The sequence below is a fragment of the Pelodiscus sinensis genome, chromosome 6 (assembly GCF_049634645.1).
Source record: "Pelodiscus sinensis isolate JC-2024 chromosome 6, ASM4963464v1, whole genome shotgun sequence".
NCBI classification, from domain to species: domain Eukaryota; kingdom Metazoa; phylum Chordata; order Testudines; family Trionychidae; genus Pelodiscus; species Pelodiscus sinensis.
The window spans coordinates 66,528,874-66,551,029 of NC_134716.1; the positions used below are offsets into that span (position 1 = coordinate 66,528,874).

The following is a 22,156-nucleotide window of genomic DNA, read 5'->3' on the forward strand; positions in this document are numbered from 1 at the left end:
TTCCTTTCCCATATTGGTTCCCATGAGTTTGTTTGGCTAGAGACTGGTAGAAAGAGACAGCTGTAAAATGCTAACCCTGAAACTCAAAGAGCAGGTGGCTGGGACTAAGGGACTTATTCTTGGGGGGTTTAAATAGTGGAGGATGGTGGGAAAAAGGAAGCGAATATTAGCAGCTGTGTCCCACACCAAAAAAAGAACAACTGCTAGGCGTTTGTGCCATAACACCTGTTGAAGGCTGGCAAACTAATGTCTACTGTGCTCTCTTTATTATTTATTATACAGAAGAAAAAAACAACTGCTGATGGAAAAGAGAAAAAAAGAACATGTTTCTCCAGAGGGCAAACCTCTGACTCCTAAAATGATGTTTCTTTACATTCTGATTTTTCTTTAAAGACCAGCTTCATCTCCTCTTAAATTACTATTACTCAGTTTATTATGGCACGATTTAACGCTGCATATCATCCTAAGGACTCCCATTCTTTGATGTCTGTTTTGAATTACAGCAGATGAAATGACAGTTTTAAAAGGGAAGGAAAATATAAAAATAGTTTCTCTGATACCCTCTTAGCCCTATGTAAAGACATATGATATGAATGAGGTTGGTGCTGTTAATGAATTTGAATTATTGTGAATGTTTGGATTTCATATGAGTTTGTGTTGAGTGTTGGGTCACTTCATAATTCCTTTCCCAAATCTCTATCTCTTATTTAATAGCTTTTATAGAATTTGATATGATTGAATACTGGAATTTGAAGGATTTGAATTGACCAACAGCTTGAATTGCTTTTTATGCAGGTGTAGGAGAGGCAGAAAGCTCTTAAAGAAAAGTAGGAGAAATAATCAGCCCATGATAACCAAGTAAGTGATTATATGTCATATATGTGTTCGAGTTCTAAGATCAAGAGTTTATTAAGCTGTTTTCACTCATTATTTGCGTTTCAGAAAGACCCTCATTCTTTTGCAGTGGCAGTGAGACCAATTCCAGAGGTCATTTGGAACCCCTCAATTAAAGTGAGAAGCAGGTGAGATTGAGTACAGTTCTGAGATAATAGTTTTATAGATAATACAGTACTATCGGAGCAGTCCCATTGAAATGAATGAGTCTAGGAGTAGGATCAGGAAGGATATCAGAATCCTCCCATTGAAAATGTAGTGGGGATAATGAGAGATGTAACAGTAATTCTGTATGCCATCTTACATCTAAAATAGCAATGTTGTTTAATTCAAACATTTCACATGAAAAACACCAACAGTTTACAGTAGAATTGTTCATGTCTCAGGATGTGGAAGAAAACTTTTCTTTTCTTACAAATATAACACTTTTACTCATATATTTCAATGAGCTCCATAATAAACTATATCTAAGGGTATGGCTACACTACAGCACTAATTCGAACTAACTTAATTCAAATTAGTTAATTCGAACTAAGCTAATTCGAATTAGTGCATCCAGACCTAAAAACTAATTCGAATTAGTGTTTTGCTAATTCGAACTAGCATGTCCACATTGAGTGAACCCTGAACCCAAGTTAAGGCTGGCCGGAACCAGGACTTAGAGGGTACGTCTAGACTACCGGGTTTTGTCGACAGAAGTTTTGTCGACAGATACTGTCGACAAAACTTCTGTCGACATAGAGCGTCCAGACACATTGAGTTCTGTCGACAAAGCAAGCTGCTTTGTCGACAGAACCCTGTAGTCTAGACGCAACCTTACAGGCAATAACACCTTCTGTCGACAGAACTCTGTCGATAGAAGGTGTTATGCCTCATAAAATGAGGTATACCAGCGTCGACAAAACTGCTGAGTTCTGTCGACATTATGTTGACAGAACTCAGCGGTAGTGTAGACGCTGGTATAGTTTTGTCGACAAAAGTCCACTTTTGTCGACAAAACTCAGTAGTCTAGACACACCCAGAGTGTGGAGCTAGCTGAGGGCTGTTCCTAAAGTGACCCGAACCCTACCCCAGACAGACAGTTCTCAGGGTTCCCCACTTGCTTGTCTACCTCAATGAGGGACAGCTAAGCAGTCCTGACTTGGAGTGCCCTGCATGCCCACACTCGGCACATCACAGCACTCGGCCATCAGCCCGGCTGCACTTGCCGCACGCTGCCATCCGGAGGGGGGGTCAATCGGGGAGCTGCAGGAGAGCTTCCACCCCGAGGAGCCCGCAGAGCCACCCCAGTCTTCCCCATCGGGGGTCGGGGGCTTTTGCCGCATTCCTTCCTCACCTCCTTCCACTTACGCCTCCCTAGCCCTCCTTCCTGATGTAAAAAATAAAGGACACGGGTGGTCAAAAATAGAAACTCTCTTTATTTAACAAAACTGGGAGTGGGAGGGGATGAATCTCTGGGGAGTCTGGGAAAAGGAGGTGGGAGAGGGGAAGAGAGAGGGTGGGAGAGGGGAGGGGGAAACCTGGAAGGAGGGAGCTGCAAGGGGAAAGCCACGGGAAGAAGGAGGAGGGGAAGTATAAAACTATGGTACGCCATATCTTCAGTACTGTGCACAGATGTGGTCTCCTCACCTCAAAAAAGATGTTTTGGCCTTGGAAAGGGTTCAGAAAAGGGCAACTAAAATGATTAGGGGTTTGGAACAGGTCCCATATGAAGAGAGGCTAAAGAGACTGGGACTTTTCAGCTTAGAAAAGAGGAGACTGAGGGGGGATATGATAGAGGTCAATAAAATCATGAGTGGTGTGGAGAGGGTGAATAAAGAAAAGTTCTTCATTAGTGCCCATAATAGAAGGACTAGAGGACTCTAGATGAAATGAATGGGTAGCAGGCTTCAAACTAATAAAAGAAAGTTCTTCTTCACAAAGCAAATAGTCAACCTGTGGAACTCCTTGCCACAGGAGGCTGTGAAGGCTAGAACTATAAAAGAGTTTAAAGAGAAGCTAGATAAAATCATGGAAGTTGGGTCCATGGAGAGCCAGGTGGTAGGAATGGTGTCCCTGGCCTCTGTGGAAAGCTGGAGATGGATGGCACGAGACAAATCACTTGGTCATTGTCTTTGGTCCATCCCTTCCGGGGTACCTGGTGTTGGCCGCTGTCGGCAGACAGGCTACTGGGCTAGATGGACCTTTAGTCTAACCTAGTATGGACGTTCTTATGTTCTAAGCTCAGGGCTCATGGTCGGGGGTCTCTCTGGACCAATTTGATTTTCGTGCAAACCTGCTCCTGGGTTCACATGTAGCCTTTGGTGGCCAGGCTGGCAGCTATCCTGCGCTAGACAGACACTTTCCTGTGCCTAGTGCGGAGATTGTGGATGTTGGAGGCCTCCCCCCAAATCTGGATAAGGTCCACGATCTCCGCACTAGACCAGGCGGGTGCCTGCCTCTTGTGGCCCCGGGCAGGCTCCTGGGAGCCGCCAGCCTGGTCCTGGGAAGAGGGGGAGGGCTGGGTGGCAGCAGGTGGCTGGCTCATGCCATGCCAGGTGCTGGGTCTGCTGGCTGGGTGCTGGCAGGCTTGCACCTGGCATGGGCACTGTAGCCAGACTATGCCCCTTTAAGGGCTCCGGGGCCGGAAGCGGGGCAGAAGAGTTTCCCTGGTTGTACCCAGAGTGGCCACCAGGGCAAGCTGGGGAGGGCTAGCCTCCCACTAGTTCGAATTAAGTGGCTACACAGCCCTTAATTCGAACTACTTAATTCAAACTAGGCATTAGTCCTTGTAGAATGAGGTTTACCTAGTTCGAATTAATTGCTCCACTAGTTCGAATTAAGTTCAAACTAGCGGTTTGCATGTGTAGCGCCTATTAAAGTTAATTCGAACTAATGGCTGTTAGTTCAAATTAACTTTGTAGTGTAGACATACCCTAAGAGATTTGTTAGAGTGTTACAAGTGTCAAATGATAAAATAATAAAATGTTTAATGGAAAGAGAGGGTTTAAGTTTTATTGTTATTCTTGTGATTACATGTCTATATAGGTCTCAGGTTTTGTTAAAGACTGATGGTGCAATATTAGGGTATGTCTGCACTACCCCGCTAGTTCGAACTAGCGGGGTAATGTAGGCATACCGCACTTACAAATGAAGCCCGGGATTTGAATTTCCCAGGCTTCATTTGCATAAGCAGGGCTCCGCCATTTTTAAATCCCCGCTCGTTCGAACCCTGTGCCATGCGGCTACACGCGGCACGAACTAGGTAGTTCGAACTAGGCTTCCTAGTTCGAACTACCGTTACTCCTCATTCCACGAGTGCGGTATGCCTACATTACCCTACTAGTTCGAACTAGGAGGATAGTGCAGACATACCCTCAGAGATTCGCCTTTTTCCTATTTATGAAGTCTTCCATAAACAAGCTGTTAATATATTTTGTAACACATAAAATTAATATATGCCATAAAGGTTATGTACAAATGTTAATGACAGTGAGCAGGATTTTTATTGTGCAGTTCATCTTGAGAGTGTTCCTACCACAATAGCTTTAATTTCCATCCTGTGCCTCAGACTCAGAAGATAGGACTGCTTATAAAAAGGAGCTAAAAGATCAGATATCATTCTAAAATAAAAAAATAAAATGTATGATGTTAAAATCCAATCTGAGAGATTAAAAATTCCATTGGCTTTCATTTCAAGGGCATGATCTAGTTTGTGATCTCTTCTTTCTGATCCTAAGAGAAGATGCTGTGGTGCAATCTTATAACATCCATCATCCTCCCAAAGCCCCACACTCAACTTTGCCCATGCATGTAGATGGAACCAGAACTATAAAATAGCTTCTTCTGTTTTAATATTTGAACTCAATCATCTCATTTGTGGCTGTCACTTCTGTGTACTTGTCATATATTCCCTGAGGGGATCACGTTATATACCTCACTTACCTCTGATCAGCAGAAATGGCCATCCTAATCAGACACATAAGGACATTGGCACTGTGAAATATGAAAGCAATAGGCCTCTTGGAAATAAAATCTCAGGCTCACATCCTACTTTATTATCAATCTTACAATCTGAAAGTCACATTCAGAAAATTATTTATTACACCTTTCTGTGGACTTTAACAATCTAAGCAGAAGGTGAACTGTAGTGCTCTCTTGCTCTCCAAGGTGGGGACGGGAGGCTGCTTTGCCTCCTTGCTTTGGGGTTTAGTCTTCGGCCTTGGGTCGCACCCATGGGACTGAGCCATAAGCAGTCTAGAGCTCTGGGCCGCTCTGACAGATGCAAACACAGAAGAGGCCCTTGTCCCTGCCCCTGGGAAGGGCAGCACCCTGTGGAGTCTCCAGCTTGTGGCTCTACAATAGGGCTGACAGCTATGAACAGTTTAGAGCCCTACCCTATGGGCAGGACTGGACTAGTAGCAGTCAGCAGCCTAAGTGTCCCAGCAGAGAACTTATGGGCTTATGGGCTCAGGAGGACAGCAAATATACACACTCTCAAGTTTCAGACTCACACTCTCTATAGGGCTCCAGAGAGTTTGAGCACCCAGCAGGTAGTCTAGGGTGCTAGCAGGGCTATTCAAATGTCACAGGTCTCCTGGCCTTAGGTTGAGAGATTCAGCCTTTCCCATTGCAAAATCCACCTACAATCTAGAAGTGATTGGCCCTGTAGCTGCCCAGATGTCAGCTGCCCCTTGGCTACTTCCTACCTCCCCTGGGGTTTGGTACCTTGGGCTCCTCTGCTTAGAGGCTGATGATAATCTCGGCAACTCTCTGTCTGTGTCTGTCTACTCCAGGAGTAGGGTGTGGCAAAGCATAGATTCTGCTCCTGGGCACTGCGGTAGAGCAGAGGTGTCTGTTGCCTCTGCTTGCTTCACCCCTACCCAAACGGAGCTGCATGACCATCTCTTTATACTTCCTGCCCCATATCACCCCAGTACTTCCAGCAAGCAGGGCAGGGTGGATTCAGCTCTATCCACTCATGAGGGACGTAGTGCTCCCTTATTCTCCATTCTGGATGGAGGCCACTCTGCTTTGGTGCAAGAAGTGAAAGACTTTTAATCTTTTAAATCCTCAGTTCACTGTTGTTTTACCTTATAGCCATTAAAGAACATTATCAGAACAGAGACTCCTAAACCACTAATATTTACAAGAAAAACAACTCATTGCTAATTGTGTCCCCTCTGAAAGAAACTATTTTACCTTGTCAGCAGTAACAGCTAATCCATTTTCAAACACTGGCATTCACTCACTTTCTCTCATGCACACACATACACAGAGAAAGAAATAAAGTATCTTTTCGCCTGTCTACATTATGAAAATGACTTGGTTCATGTTGGCAACCAGTCCTTACTGGCTTTCTATAAACTGTGGTTTAAAATTATTTAACTGATCGTGTAAATGGAACAAAACTGTTTTCCACATAGATACCAAGACCTACTAGATCTGTTACAATTTCTATATTGGTGTTGAAAATAACCTTATCCTAACTCCTTTACTAACTAAGCTGATTTCAGCAGCAGTTGAGGCAGTCTGGGGATGGGAATGTGTCACTAAAAACAGCAAATGGTCATTTCGGCAGCATAGCCATCACCGTAGGGACAACTTCAGATCTTGATGGGTGGTACTAGGCAGAAAGGAATAGAGAATGGACGGACCATGGAGAAATGAGAGGAGCCATTAATTCCTTAGTTTATAGAGGAGTCAATGATCTGAAGAAGCCTCCATTAATTGGCAACAGACAAATATGGGATGAAGACTTCTTTAGTTAGCAAAGGACAGAGAATTTGGTCATATTTCAGAAACTGGGTCCACACTTCAGCAACTATGAAATGGCTTCATGGGTGAGGGAGTATGCCACAAAACAAAATATACAACGTGCATATAATAGAGCAACTCCAGTATGTGCATTATTTAACTATTGGGGCAATTCTTGGGAATTTGAAGGCACTCGCGTTTCAATAACAATGAACTCCCAGTATATACTAATAGCTGACTAAAGTATACCCTGTGATGTCTATTAGAGCATGACTTATTAATTTATATTTTAAAACAACTTTTTAAAGGGCAGTTTAGAAAAGGTTGTGCAATCTATCCCTCTACAGTGAAAAGTAACTCTTACTAAGAGACTTAGAGACAGTTCAAAGTTTTATACACATTTTCTCTACTACGTTTATTATATTTATGGTTATGTTTTTGTTTTCCCTAAAGCTTTCTCACCTTTTTAGAAAATATTTATAACCTTGATTTCCCTCCATAACTCTGAGAAACTTAGCTGCCCTTTCAGTAGAGGTTTATGGCATAAGAGCTGCTTTCAATTCACTTTCTTTTATTAAATATAATTTGGAATATCAAACAAGCTCACAGCATGGTTTTCACATTAGGAAGCCAGCTGAAAGTGGCTGAAAGGGCTACAAAACTCTGCTAAAAGGTCGGGTTGCACTTTAGGAGAGGAAGCAGATTAAACTGTCAGTTTTACCTTCAGCCTCTTGCTCCTTCCTCTCTTATCTTCCTGTCCACTTCTTATCCCATCTGGTAACTTTGTACTCTCTGGTAATGTTGCTCTTTAGTCATAATAACTATAGAGATATTTTTGTGAGTGTTTAATGGAGTTCCCTTGTATGTATTATTTGGAATTGATGCATGTCTCTACCATTAAACTGGCCAATGAGAATACAGTGGTGGACACTCTATGGTTTTAGGCATGGATTTAAATTCTACATGATTAGTAGCTGTGGTTATTATAGAGCTGTTACATTGGATCTTCTGACTGACGTGCATTCAAGTTCTCAAACAGTCCGATGTGTTAATGTAGCTTTTTGTATTGAATTGTAAATATTTTTAAAGCATTCAAGTTTGCCATTTCTGTACTAAATTATATATTTGTCTTCTCATCCAAGTTAAATGATAAAAGTCCCTAGTAATGCAATGTTATTCTTTGACACCTTAAATAATGTCAGTAGTCTGCTTATAATGTAAAATATATATGCATGAAAATATAAGGTACATAGAAGTCATAGCTTGTCAAGTATAGTCTGCTCTTCTAGCTTAAGTATTGAATAATAAAAATGACCCAAATTAACACAAAAATGGCTATTATGGCTCAGACCAGGGTCCATCTAGCCCAGTATCCTGTCTTCTGACAGTGGCCAGTGCCAGGTGCCCCAAAGGGAAACAACAGAACAGCTAATCATCAAGTGATCCATTCCCTCTCACTCGTTACCATTTGCTGGTCCACAAATAATGGATTATGCAAGCAAAAAAAGCATTTTTTCCTGCTTAGATATTTCTTTGCAATTCACCTCTGTATTCCACCCATTATATCTCTTTGCAAAAGTAAACATAGACAATATTGTCAACTTAAGGCCAGTAATGGTCATCAAAAATGTTATGCTTCATAGAGATGTGGGATTTCTTTATAGTTCTCCGTGAAATTCACTCCAATTCCATTCCCCATGGGCTATTTAGCTCCACTGTGGAACAATAACACTTCTAGATGACCACTATCATATATGCTATTTGATACCTGATCTAACAGAATGATTTATACTTAGGATATGGATAGCATTCGGTTATTAAACTACTAGGACTCTCAGTATTCAAATAGATAGACAGAGATAGAGATAGAGAGGAGTTTGGAAATTCCATTCTAATGTCAAATTTCATTATTTTGAAATTTTACATATTTGAAATATTAAACAGCAGTAGTACCTTAGCAGTCATTGGTAATATTGGTTTGTGGCACGAATAAAGGAATAGCTAGAGGAACATACAAAGTCACACATACCTTTATAATTTATCACATACAAACACATATGCTTTGCCCACCTAAGTGTACATCAAATCAGATGGAGAATGAAGAGTCCTGGATGTATGCACTCTGGTCCTTTCATCAGAAATAAAAAGGGAACTTGTACTGGATCCTGCATTCACCAGCAGAAGTGACGTGTTACCTCAAACTTCAATTTTGAACAGATGTTTTTAAACTAATTAATCTAGTGACTGGCAGCACAACAACTTTTTTAGGGTATATCAGCAGATAAGTCATCAGGTTTCCTGTTAGGATCCCACCAGTGTACTCACACTATAGGCAGTGTTCTGCCCAGCATAAGTGGGAGAGATATTACTTGAGAACACAGCCGTGGCTTTGAGATACCAGTGCACAAGGATGCCATGAATCCAGAAGCAGGGGTAGTAAACACCCCAAAGTGAACAGGGAGAGAAAGAGACCAAGACCATCTCTGACTTAAACATGCACAGCTGACCCTAAGTAGTATGTGAAAGGCAGGTGTCATGATGTGACTGGGGCCCCAGGGGAGCCACTCAACTACCAATTTATCCACCAATCTTAATCTTAATGTATCGTAATTGCCTGGCCAATCTTACTTGATGTTCTCTTCTTGTAGGGAAGGGCCAGTGGCCTACTATGCTCCCTTTAGCATCTTTCATAGAATAATAGGACTGGAAGGGACCTCAAGAGGTCATCGAGTCCAGCCCCCCGCCCTCAAGGCAGGACCAAGCTCCACCTACACCATCCCTGTCAGATGTCTAGCTAACCTGTTCTTAAATATCTCCAGAGAGGGAGATTCCACCACCTCCCTTGGCAATTTATTCCAATATTTGACCACCCTGACAGTTAGGAATTTTTTCCTAATGTCCAATCTAAACCTCCCCTGCTGCACTTTAAGCCCATTACTCCTTGTCCTGTCCTCAGAAACCAAGAGGAACAAATTTTCTCCTTCCTCCTTGTGACACCCTTTTAGATATTTGAAAACCGCTATCATGTCCCCCCTTAATCTTCTTTTTTCCAAACTAAACAAGCCCAGTTCATGAAGCCTGGCTTCATAGGTCATGTTCTCTAGACCTTTAATCATTCTTGTCGCTCTTCTCTGTACCCTTTCCAATTTCTCCACATCTTTCTTGAAATGTGGCGCCCAGAACTGGACACAGTACTCCAGCTGAGGCCTAACTAGTGCAGAGTAGAGCGGCAGAATGACTTCACGAGTTTTGCTTACAACACACCTGTTGATACAACCTAGAATCATATTTGCTTTTTTTGCAACTGTTGACTCATATTCAACTCGTGGTCCACTATGACCCCTAGATCCCTTTCTGCCATGCTCCTTCCTAGACAGTCGCTTCCCATCTTGTATGTATGGAACTGATTGTCCCTTCCTAATTGGAGCACTTTGCATTTCTCTTTATTAAACCTCATCCTGTTTACCTCTGACCATTTCTCTAACTTGCTAAGGTCATTTTGAATTATGTCCCTATCCTCCAAAGAAGTTGCAACCCCACCCAGTTTGGTATCATCTGCAAACTTAATAAGCGTACTCTCTATCCCAATATCTACATCATTGATGAAGATATTGAACAGTACGGGTCCCAAAACAGATCCTTGAGGAACTCCACTTGTTATCCCTTTCCAGCAGGATTTAGAACCGTTAACAACAACTCTCTGACTACGGTTATCCAGCCAATTATGCACCCACCTTATCGTGGCCCTATCTAAGTTATATTTGCCTAGTTTATCAATAAGAATATCATGCGAGACCGTATCAAATGCCTTACTAAAGTCTAGGTATATGACATCCACCGCTTCTCCCTTATCCACAAGGCTCGTTATCCTATCAAAGAAAGCTATCAGATTAGTTTGGCATGACTTGTTCTTCACAAACCCATGCTGGCTATTCCCTATCACTTTATTACCTTCCAAGTGTTTGCATATGATTTCCTTAATTACCTGCTCCATTATCTTCCCTGGGACAGACGTTAAACTGACCGGTCTATAGTTTCCTGGGTTGTTCTTATTCCCCTTTTTATAGATGGGCACAATATTTGCCCTTTTCCAGGCTTCTGGAATCTCCCCTGTCTGCCATGATTTTTCAAAGATCATAGCTAAAGGCTCAGATACCTCCTCTATCAGCATCTTGAGTATCCTGGGATGCATTTCATCAGGACCTGGTGACTTGCTGACATCTAACTTTCCTAAGTGATTTTTAACTTTTTCTTTGTGTATCCTATCTTCTAAACTTACCCTCTCTCTGCTTGTATTCACTACGTTAGGCACACCTCCAGACTTCTCGGTGAAGACCGAAACAAAGAAGTCATTGAGCATCTCCACCATTTCCAAGTTCCCTGTTACTGCTTCTCCCTCCTCACTAAGCAGTGGGCCTACCCTGTCCTTGGTCTTCCTCTTGCTTTTAATGTATTTATAAAAGGTCTTCTTGTTTCCCTTTATGCCTGTAGCTAGTTTGATCTCATTTTGTGCCTTTGCCTTTCTAATCTTGCCCCTGCATTCCCATGTTGCTTGCCTATATTCATCCTTTGTTAGTTGTCCTAGTTTCCATTTTTTATATGACTCCTTTTTTATTTTGAGATCGTGCAAGATCTCCTTGTTAAGCCAAGCTGGTCTTTTGCCATATTTTCTATCTTTCCTACACAGCGGAATTGTTTGCTTTTGGGCCCTTAACAATGTCCCTTTGAAATACTTCCAACTCTCCTCAGTTGTTTTTTCCCTTCAGTCTTGCTTCCCATGGGACCTTACCTACAAGTTCTCTGAGCTTATCAAAATCTGCCTTCCTGAAATCCATTACCTCAATTGTGCTGGTCTCCCTTCTACCTTTCCTTAAGATCATGAACTCTATTATTTCGTGATCACTGTCCCCTCTACTGTCTTCCACTTTCAAGTTCTCAACTAGTTCCTCCCTATTTGTTAAAACCAAATCCAGAACAGCTTCTCCTCTGGTAGCTTTTTCAACCTTCTGAAACAGAAAGTTGTCTCCAATGCAGTCCAGAAACTTATTGGATAGCCTGTGCCTCACTGTGTTAGTTTCTTTGATGGATAGATTGCTCTCCTGTGATTTTGGGGCTTCCCAGTAAGCCCACTATCCCTCTAAAAGTCAATAAGGTATTTGGGGGCCCTCCTACACACAGCTACAACAGAGAGCAGCCCTTAGAGAACTGCCACCCTTTGTGAACAAGTGAGTCAATATGTCCATATGGAGTCAGCTCAGTTAATTGAATACCAAAACCAACTCTGGCCATACTAGGCAGATCAATGGTACATCAAGCCCAGTATCTTGTCTTCATATACTGGACAATACCAGGTGCTTCAGAGGGAATGAACAGAACTAGGTAAATCATCAAGTGATACATCCCCTGTCACCCATTCCCAGCCCTGACAAACAGAGGCTAGAGTCCCCATTCTGGTCTCCCCATTCTGGCTAATAGCCATTCATAAACTTCTCCTCCTGAATTTATCTAGTTCTTTTTTCAGCCCTGTTAAAGTTCTGGCCTTCACAACATCATCTTGCAGGGAGTTCCACAGGCTGCCTGTGCATTCTGTGAAGAAAAACTTCATTTTCTTTGCTTTAAGCCTGTTGCCTATTAATTTCATTTGGTGACTCCTAGTTCTTGTGTTAGGGGAAAGAATAAACAACTTCTCCTTATTTACTTTCTCCTCACCAGTCATGATTTTATAGATCCCTATCATATCCCCCGTTAATCATCTCTTCTCCAAGCTTAAAAATCTATTTTATTAATTTCATTTCATATTGAAGCCGTTCTATACCCCTTATAATTTTGTTGCCCTTTTCCAAATCTTTTCCATATCCAATGTATCTTTTTTCAAATGAGATGATCACATCTGCACACAGTTTCAAGATGCTGGCGTACCATGGATTTATATAGAGGAAATATATTTTCTGTCTTATTATGCATCACTTTTTTAATGATTCCCAACATACTGTTTACTTGTTTGACTGACACTGCCCATTGTATGGATGTTTTCATAGTACTATCCACTATGAAAGGTTTCTCTCTAATTTAGATCCCATCATTTTATTTGCACAGTTGGGACTCTGTTTTCCAATATGCATTATTTTGCATTTATCAACATTGAATTTCATCTGCCATATTGCTTACTCACCAAGTTTTGTGAGATCCTTTTGAAGTCTGTTGTAGACTTCACTATCTTGAGCAATTGGGCATCATCGGCAAATTTTGCCACCTCAGTGATTACCCCTTTCTCCAGACCATTTCTGAATATATTGAATAGAATTGGTCCAAGGAAAAAACCTTAAGAGACACCACTAGGTACCTCTTTCCATTCTGAAAACAGACCATTTGTTCCTACCCTTTGTTTTCTATCTTTTAACCGGTAGGCAGTCCATGAGAGAACCTTCCCTCTTATCCCATCTCTTATCTTTACTTAAGAGCTTTTGGTAAGGGATCTTGTCAAAGCCTTTCTAGAAATCTAAGTACTTCAGAATTTCTTCTCTTTTGCAAAAATGTTTGCAAATGTAAGTCAAGCTATTTAGTTGGGAAAACTCCCACCCTTGTCTGAAGTGAATATCAGCCAGTGATAGAATCATTTCACATCATTATTAGACAGTCTGATAAAATACTGCACAACACATTTTTAGAAAATATTTTTCATTAAATTATCCATATCTGATTTCCATTTTCTCCCTGAAAATTCTGTGAAAGTGAGTAATATTATTTTTTCATATATACTCTGAATCAACAGGTGGCTCAGTATTCACACATCTCTCAGTTTCTCCACTTATTACCAGTTGAGATAATTTGTGATAATGATTTCTAGAGGAAAAGTAACACCCAATCTAAAATGAAGGTTTTGAAGTACTCTGCTTAATTATATTCAGATGAATTAAATGTAACCTTAATCTAGCAGATGATGTGATTCTCACAAATATAGTATATATTTCTTCTGGATGTCCAAAGGCATCATATAAATTTCAGGTAGATTATATATTTAGGAACTCTTAGCTTTGAATAACTAATTTAGAGAGCGGAATTGTCATTTCTGTGAGAAAATATTTCTTAATCAATACAGCATAGTTCAAAAAATGTATTTTATTCTCTTGTCAGAAGTCATTGATGCATGACCAATGTAAAGTGAGTCTTCTTTCCTTTGTATTGTATGGTTTCCTTGGTTACAGCAGTAATAGAATACTTAAGATCAATGAGTCTTTATTCTTTTGTCTCATCAGCAGCTCTTTACATGGTGGTTTAACTTGTTCTTTGGGGCATTTAAATTCAAACTTGAAATATTTTTTCTGAAAACATATGAGTAATGCTGAGCTAGGAAGTAACCGTGAATAATACTTGATTTATACTTAATCCTTTTTCTCTTCACAAACTAATTCTGATTTCTTCACATATTTCATTATTAGTAAGAAGTCATAGAATCATAGAATCATAGGACTGGAAGGGACCTCGAGAGATCATCGAGTCCAGCCCCCCGCCCTCAAGGCAGGATCAAGCTCTGTCTACACCATCCCTGACAGATGTCTATCTAAGTCACTGAATATTTCTTTGTGCCTAAATTTTAAGTTAGAGATCGTCCACAAAATTTTGACTTCAGCTATTTTATATCTGCTAATAGTTATTAGAGGTATGTGACTTATGACTAAATCACTTGGTATAATTTCTGCTCCCTGATTGGATGGCTGAAACTTTTCAAGGAAAATAACAAAATGAATAACACACATCAGATGTGGATTATCAAGCGAATAATCATTTCTACTAACACTCATGAAGCTTTTGGGATTCAGCCATTTTCACAAATATTTAGTAGCTGTCTGAATGCTGAGGAACAACAAATAATATGATCTTGCAAAAATTATATTTTTCTTCCTAATTTTTTATAATTATTAAACAATCTCTAAATGAAAGCAGTGTCTTAATATATGTAGGTATTGAGAGGCATTCTAGCTCTAAATACTTCACTCCTTAATAATGTTTCGTTAACTAAACAATGAAAGGCTATGAATTGCAACTTATTACCATTTACTTAATGGAAATATAAAAATGCAAGGTGATATAAATAGTATGTATGCAAGAAAAACTTAAGAAGGACAAGGCCTGACTTAGGCAATGCTTCTATATTACCCAAACATTTGCCATTCTAACTGTTTAAATGGGCACTTCATGCTATCTCCATGCTATAATTTAACTGTTTTTAATAAGTATGTACTTACTTACAGTAAATACAATCCTACTGTGCTCAGCATGATTACTGTTCTGTTTAGATTTGCTGCTAGGCCCCCTTTTAAAAATAAATTATACTCTGTCAGCTAATTTTTAAAGGTACCTTGATATTGAACAGGTTTCCTCTTTGAGGAATGTAAACTCCAGGGACAGACATCACCATGCTAAATATGAAGACATGGGCTGCCTAAACTTTCTGAATATGCTCCAGCTCAGTATTCACTAATTACCTAGTTATATCATTACAAAAGTCTCTAAATTATTTGTTGGCTGAAATTCTTATGGATTCAGAGTGGTATTTATGCTCATTACACAGAGTTCTGTCATAAGTATGAAACCTTGGTCTGTGCTGGGTATGCCCCAGGATGCAGAAGCAATGTGATAAATATATTCTCCCACCTCCATGTTAGTTCCATGGGTGCAGAGGGAGTGTTGGAGCCATACTCACAACTGGCAGTGCACTTTATGACAATGTATGCTCAGGTAGTACCCAGAATGAGCAGAATCTGGCAGTCAGGAATTTTTACAGACCCTTTTGCAGAGCATATATGTGATTCATATAATGTGTGCTACACAAGAAGACTCCAGGTTTCTAAAGCTAAACAGGCTCTTATTCAGAAAACTATTTAGAGAGAGCAGCTAGTATTCCAGCCATGTGCACACAGACTGATTTCTTTTGCCATCTCCAAACTCTTCCCGCTTGCAACTTGTGTTTCTCCCTCTGAGTTTGATGAAGGGTTGCCAGAATACAGGTAGAGGATTGACCCATATATTACTATACATTTGTAATTATCTAATCTATTTGGATGATTGATGAGATTTAATTTTGAAATTGTTTTAGTATTCAGAGTGGAAACCATGAAGGGTTAGAAGAATGTTTGGAGACTAGTTTTTTGGACTGCAATGTAATTAAATTAATGCATTTTAAAACTGTAAGCAAAGTTGTTATTGAGGTATTATTACCTAAATATTAACCACATTCCAATGTCATAATAGCAGAAATATGATTTGTATAATAGAAGCAAACCCTCCTGTGCACTTCATGTCAAGTCTTCCTGTGTACTCACATGAGGGGGCTCTTAGAATCTATCCCACAGTGATTCTGGTTGCATAATACTTTCATGATAGCAACATACTAACCCCAGATAAAAAGTTTGACATGAAAAATGTTAATGAAAATCATGAGAATGTGGTGGCTTAGTTTTTAAAGTAATCACAGGCAGTGGAGAAAGACACATGGGAGGGAGGGACATATCCAAAACAGCCTTAAATTGGCATATTTAATTTACACCAGCTGAGGATATGGCCTGGTTTATTTTGTTTTTCTTCAAGGTAGCAATAAAATCTCAATTTGTGCATAGAGCACATCTTCATATTCTACTTCATACCAATAACAGGATAAATTATGATTCTGAAATATTTCCTGCAAATATTACCAACCAGATTATAGTATGGTAGCTGTAACACAAACGGCATTTAGGAAATAGTACTGCATTCTCTTGCCTCGATCATATGCATCATATATCTGCTATTATGAAATCAAAATCTAGTTCATATTTTGTAACACTTCAATAACAACATTACTTACAGTTTCAAAATTCATTAATTCAGTTACTTTGCAATCCAATAAACTAGTCTCCAAATGTTCTTCTAGCCTTTTGTGTTTTCTGCTCTTAATATTGAAACAATTACAAGATTAAATTGCACCACTCTTCCAAATACATTGGTGACTCACAAATTTATAGTAAAATAAATCTACTTATGTTTAATACATATTTTTGGTTTGCATCAAATGTGCATTTTCACTCCTTTATGAGACAATTTTGCATTGAAACAACTCACTTGAAATTACACCATTGTTCTAAAAACTGTATTCAAAGAACTGCTTCAAATGCTCTCTCTTCTGCAGTGTCCAGCCCCTTTAAATGTATGGGGGGGGGGAGCTGTTTGCACTTGCTCTGCTCTAAAGAAGTACAAAGTCTTACTTTTGTGTAAGTTTCAGTTTTGCAGCCAAAAGAAAAATAAAGCTGCCACAATCCACACCTATATGTCCCTCAGCTCTGTCTGTGTCTGTCTCTGCTGGGTTCCAGAAATATAACACCTTCAGTAGGATATTAGCCAGCACAAAATGTCTCTGTCAAGTTGATGAGTTGGGCTTGATGATATGCTTGCTGTTCCCTTGCACTGCTCAAAAAATGTTTTTGATGTTTTACAGTCTGTCCACTTAGCCTTTCATTTTCTTCTATTTAACATTTACTCATTTGTGTTCAAATGCCTGGAACAACTTAGGTTCCAAATCACCAACAAAAAAGGACATTTGGAACCAATCAGCAGTCTTACTGGAATTTGCATTATGCTCTAGGATTACTGTACATGGAATGAATATTAATCTGTCTCAAGCCTCTTGATGCTGTTCTCCTTAAGTCATAGTTAAGGCACTTAGGCAGATTTTGAAGGAATATTGTACCTCTCATGCCCTTGTTATGTGGGTAGATTATTGCATCCTACCCAAGTCCAGAAATCAGTAAGATGTATAACCAGTCCCACCACCAGCTCTTGTCCTTTCTCTTTCAGCTTCTCCTGATGGGTACGTCTACACTATAGAGTTTTTTCAGAAAAACGGCAGTTTTTCCAAAAAAACTTGAATTACGTCACAATCAAATTCTTCCAAAAGAAAATCAAAAGAATAGAGGAGTTTTTCTGACATTGGTGATCGTCATTCTACGAGGAAGAAGCCTTTTTCCGAAAGAGCTCTTTCGGAAAAAGGCGTGTGTGGACGGGGAAGAGGAAGTTCGAAATAAGAGTAAAGAGGTAAAAGCACAAGTGCCCTGGTGGCCACTCCATCCATAGTAATCACAGCTGAAATGTGAGATAGCATCCATTCAGTGTGGACACTATCTTTCAAAAAAGCAGATTACTTTTTTGATGCACTTTTGCAGTTGGATGCTCTGTTTTGGAAGAGGTTTTTCCAGAAAATCTCTTCCAAGAAAGCTTCTTCCGGAAAAGCTTCTTCTGAAAGAAGCCTGCAGTCTACACATAGCCTGTGGCTGTCTACATTGGCATCCCTTTCCGGAAAAGGGATGCTAATGAGACACTTCGGAATTGCAAATCCACGGGGAATTTAAATATCCCCCGCAGCATTTCCATTTACATGGCTGCCGCTTTTTTCCGGCTCGGGGTTTTTGCCGGAGAAAAGTGCCAGTGTAGTCGCGATTCTCTGGAAAATAAGCCCTTTTCCGGAGGATCCCTTATTCCTACTTAAGGGATCCTCCGGAAAAGGGCTTATTTTCCAGATAATCGCAACTACACTGGCGCTTTTCTCCGGCAAAAACCCCGAGCCGGAAAAAAGCGGAAGCCATGTAAATGCAAATGCCACAGGGGATATTTAAATCCCCCGCGGATTTGCAATTCCGAAGTGTCTCATTAGCATCCCTTTTCCGGAAAGGGATGCCAATATATACACAGCCTTTGTGTTTGCCTGCCACAGTCAAATGGCAACACAACACACTGGGCCAGATCACTTTTGCTCATACTTCATAACCACAACTGAGTGGTGGTTCCAGAAACTTGCTTCTGCTCCTCTTCTGAGCAGTTATAGGATTTTCTTTTCTTTGAGGGAGGACTGCATGAAGTCATCCATAGAACAGTGATCATAACAAAAAATATTTAAAAAAGAAGAATTGGATGTGAAAATAAGAGTTTGCTTAACTTTTCTAGATATACACTTCTCATAAGCTCATTAAGATGAAGCACTTCACGTTATATAGAGGAAAAATAAAGATCTTTAACCTCTAAAAAGTATGTCCCTTCTCCAATGACATATGCTGCCTGACACCCAACTAACCAATTAAACTGTGTGTCTTGGTCAGTTTGTATGTTAAAACAGTCCTCTTAGTGACCCAGGGCAGTTATCCACTGCTTTGCAAACCAGTTTTCTCCTGTAACCTGCACAAAAAATGGGTCTGGGGATCAAGCTCCATTCACTAAGGGATGAGCATTACAATGATTAATAGCTACCTTTCAAAGCCGTAATGACCTATTTTAGGTACCATAGCTCACCAGTCAGTCTACATGTCTCCACACCAGCCAATTTCTGGGTTTATCTTTCAAATAGGCAGATAGGCATTTTCTTCAGGTCAATACTTAGTTTTCCTTGGCCCATGAGCATTTTCTATTATGAACTAGGGACAGAGACTCAGAACCTCTGACACAAGCAGCTTGACTAAAGTCCAGTGATTATATCTGTAACATCAATGGCCCTGACTGGAATGTCAGTAGAAGGGATCACACCTGAGACTTATCGTTCTTAATGCATGATCCTCCACAGGCTGAGCAAAAATATCAGTTTTTGTTGACCGAGGCTGTAGCAGGTTCATCAGTCTGTACTTGACCTAGCTTTCAGTGGAGGATGACAGAGCATCACTCAGGACAGAAATGACTTACACTTCTATAAAGGTATGTCTACACTACCACCCTAGTTCGAACTAGGGTGGTTAATGTAGGCAACCGAATTTTCAAATGAAGCCTGGAATATAAATATCCTGGGCTTCATTTGCATCTTACTGGGCACCGCCATTTTTAAAGCCCTGGTAGTTCGGACTCTGTGCCCGCGGCTACACGCGGCATGGAGTAGGTAGTTCGGATTAGTCTCTCTAATCTGAACTACCATTACTCCTTGTGTCTGTCTGGGGTGGGGGTCTGGTCCCTTTAAGCACAGCCCTCGGCTAGCCTGAAACAGCAGCTCCACACTTTAAGTCCTAATCTGATGCCCTGACGGCACTGCTTCCGGCCATTCTTAACCCCGGTTCAGGGTGCACTCAATGTGGACATGGTAGGTCGAATTAGCAAAATGCTAATTCGAACTAGTTTTTAGGTCTAGATGCACTAGTTCGAATTAGCTTAGTTCGAATTAACTAGTTCGAATTAAGTTAGTTCGAATTAGTGCTATAGTGTAGACATACCCTGAACTCCGTGCTTAAAGGAATCCTACCCCCACCTTGGACAGGCAGTTCTCACGGTTCTCCACTTGCTTTTCTACCTCGATGAGGGACAGCAAAGCAGTCCTGTCTTGGAGTGCCCTGAGTGCCCGAACGTGGGACACCACAGCACTCGGCCACATGGAGCCAGAGATGCCCCGGGCACGCCGTGGGGTCGTTGCCATCAGCCCGGCTGCACTTGCTGCAGGCTGCCATCTGGGGGGGTCTATCGGGGGGCTGTCAGAATCCAGGAGGCCCTGAGGGACAGCGTCCACCTCTCAGAGCCCTCAGAGCCTCCACGGTCATCCCCACCGGGGGCTCGTGCCCCATTCCTCCCTCACGTCCTTCCACTTACCCCTCCCTAGCCCCCCTTCCTGATGTCAAATAAAAGACACGTATGTTCAAAAATAGAAACCGGGTTAATGAACAAAACGGGGGGGATGGACCTCTGGGGAGACTGGGAAAAGGAGGTGGGAGAGGGGAAGAGAAAGGGTGGAAGAGGGTAAACCTGGGAGGAGGGAGCTGGAAGGGGGAAGCAAAGGGAAGAAGAGGGGAGGGGAAGCTTGGGGGTCTCACCGGACCAACCTGACTTTCATGCAAACCTGCTCCTGGGTTTGCATGTGGCCTTTGGTGGCCAGGCTGACAGCTATTCTGCCATAGATGGATGTGTTCCTCCATCTAGGGCTGAGATCATGGAAGTTGGGGGCATCCCCCCAAATCTGAATAAGGTCCATGATCTCCATACTAGACCAGGAAGGCACCTGCCTTCTTCAGCCCCTGTCAGGCTCCTGGGAGCTGGCACACTGCTCCTGGGGAGCGGTGGAGGGCTGGCTGACAGTGGCTTGCTGGATCATGTTTTGGGGCCACTGGGTCAGGGGCCACTGCTGGCTCTGGGCTGGCAGGCTTGGAGCTGGCACAGGCACTGTGGCCCGGGTCTACCCCTTTAATGTCTCTGGGTCTGGGGGAGAGGAGAGTAAACTTTCCTGGTTGTGCCCAGAGTGGCCACCAGGGCTCTCTGGGAAGGGCTGGAGGCCCCCTATTTCGAATTAAGTGTCTACACAGCACTTAATTCAAAATAGCTATTTTGAATTTGGCATTACTCCTTGTAGAATGAGGTTTACCAAATTCAAAATAAGGGCTCCACTATTTTGAATTTATTTTGAAATAGCGGTTTGCCTGTGTAGATGCTATTAAAGTTAATTCAAAATAACTGCTGTTATTTTGAATTAATTTTGTAGTGTAGACTTACCCTCTGATTGTTCCAAACTTTGCCTCTGGCAGTGGAAATCGAATGTCATGCAGGTTCCGATTCCCTTTCTGGGGGAAGAATTGCATCCATAACCTGAGTTGCTCTCTGAGGCTCCACAAATTGCAAATGTGGCCAGGAGATACCTGTATGGATTTACAGCTCCACGTCCTAGATCTCCTTTCCCTGCTCACCAGCAACAGAGACAGGATTTTGAGGAATATTTTATTTTCACTCTTTCTTCTTATTTCTTCCTATCGCTGTCATCGGATAGATTTTATTTATTTTGTCGTGCTTATGCATCGATTTTAATATCTTACTTCCACACTGAATTCATTTTCACTCTCATTCTCTAACACCCTCATGCTTGTTTCTCTGAATTGTACATTCAGCCAAACACTTTCCCTACGTGAATAAAGCATTTCAGCCACAAAAGGCAACAATTTTAGAACTCCCTCTGACTCAAAGAGGCCTCTACATGAGATTAACAGGTGAAGCAAGACGTGGCCTGGCATTTTTTAAAGAGTACCAGGTGGGACCCATTCACCAAAGTCTGAATTTAGTTTCAGTAACTGCTTTCTTTCAGCTAGTGGGGCTTCAATGAAATGTTTTGAGTCAGATCATAAATTAGCTGCATATAAACCACACATACCAGATATGGTCTGGAAATTTTTTTCTGCAGAAATATCCATATTACTGTAGATTTACCCAATTCTCAGTGGGCAATGCTCCATTTTCAGACCCATACAAGAGAAGAATAATATCAATATGGAAAACTGGACTGAAGTCAGTAGTTAAAGTTGGATTATAATCTTTTAACTTTAGAGGTAGTAATGCAGCCCTTGTATTTTATTTCCATTGCCAGATCAACACCCCAGAGTCATTTTGGCATTTTTTTCAATTCCCAGTTACATACTCTACTCTAGATTGGCAAAGCAAAAGCAACCTGTGATTTTTTAAGAGACAGTTTGCACTTGGGATAGATTTTTGAAAGACGTATCAGCCTTCTGTTTAAGTACTAATAACCGTAAATTTTCACGTTCGGTTT

At 41.1% G+C, this 22,156-nt stretch overlaps 1 long non-coding RNA gene across 1 annotated transcript; it reads left to right on the forward strand.

Annotated features, from left to right (window-relative positions):
* Positions 1-395: 395 nt before the first annotated feature.
* LOC112544660 (uncharacterized) lies at positions 396-15,638 on the forward strand. The gene is made up of 4 exons (XR_003088007.2): positions 396-598; positions 796-858; positions 943-1,022; positions 14,070-15,638. It is a non-coding gene; the product is annotated as an uncharacterized LOC112544660 (long non-coding RNA).
* Positions 15,639-22,156: the final 6,518 nt, after the last annotated feature.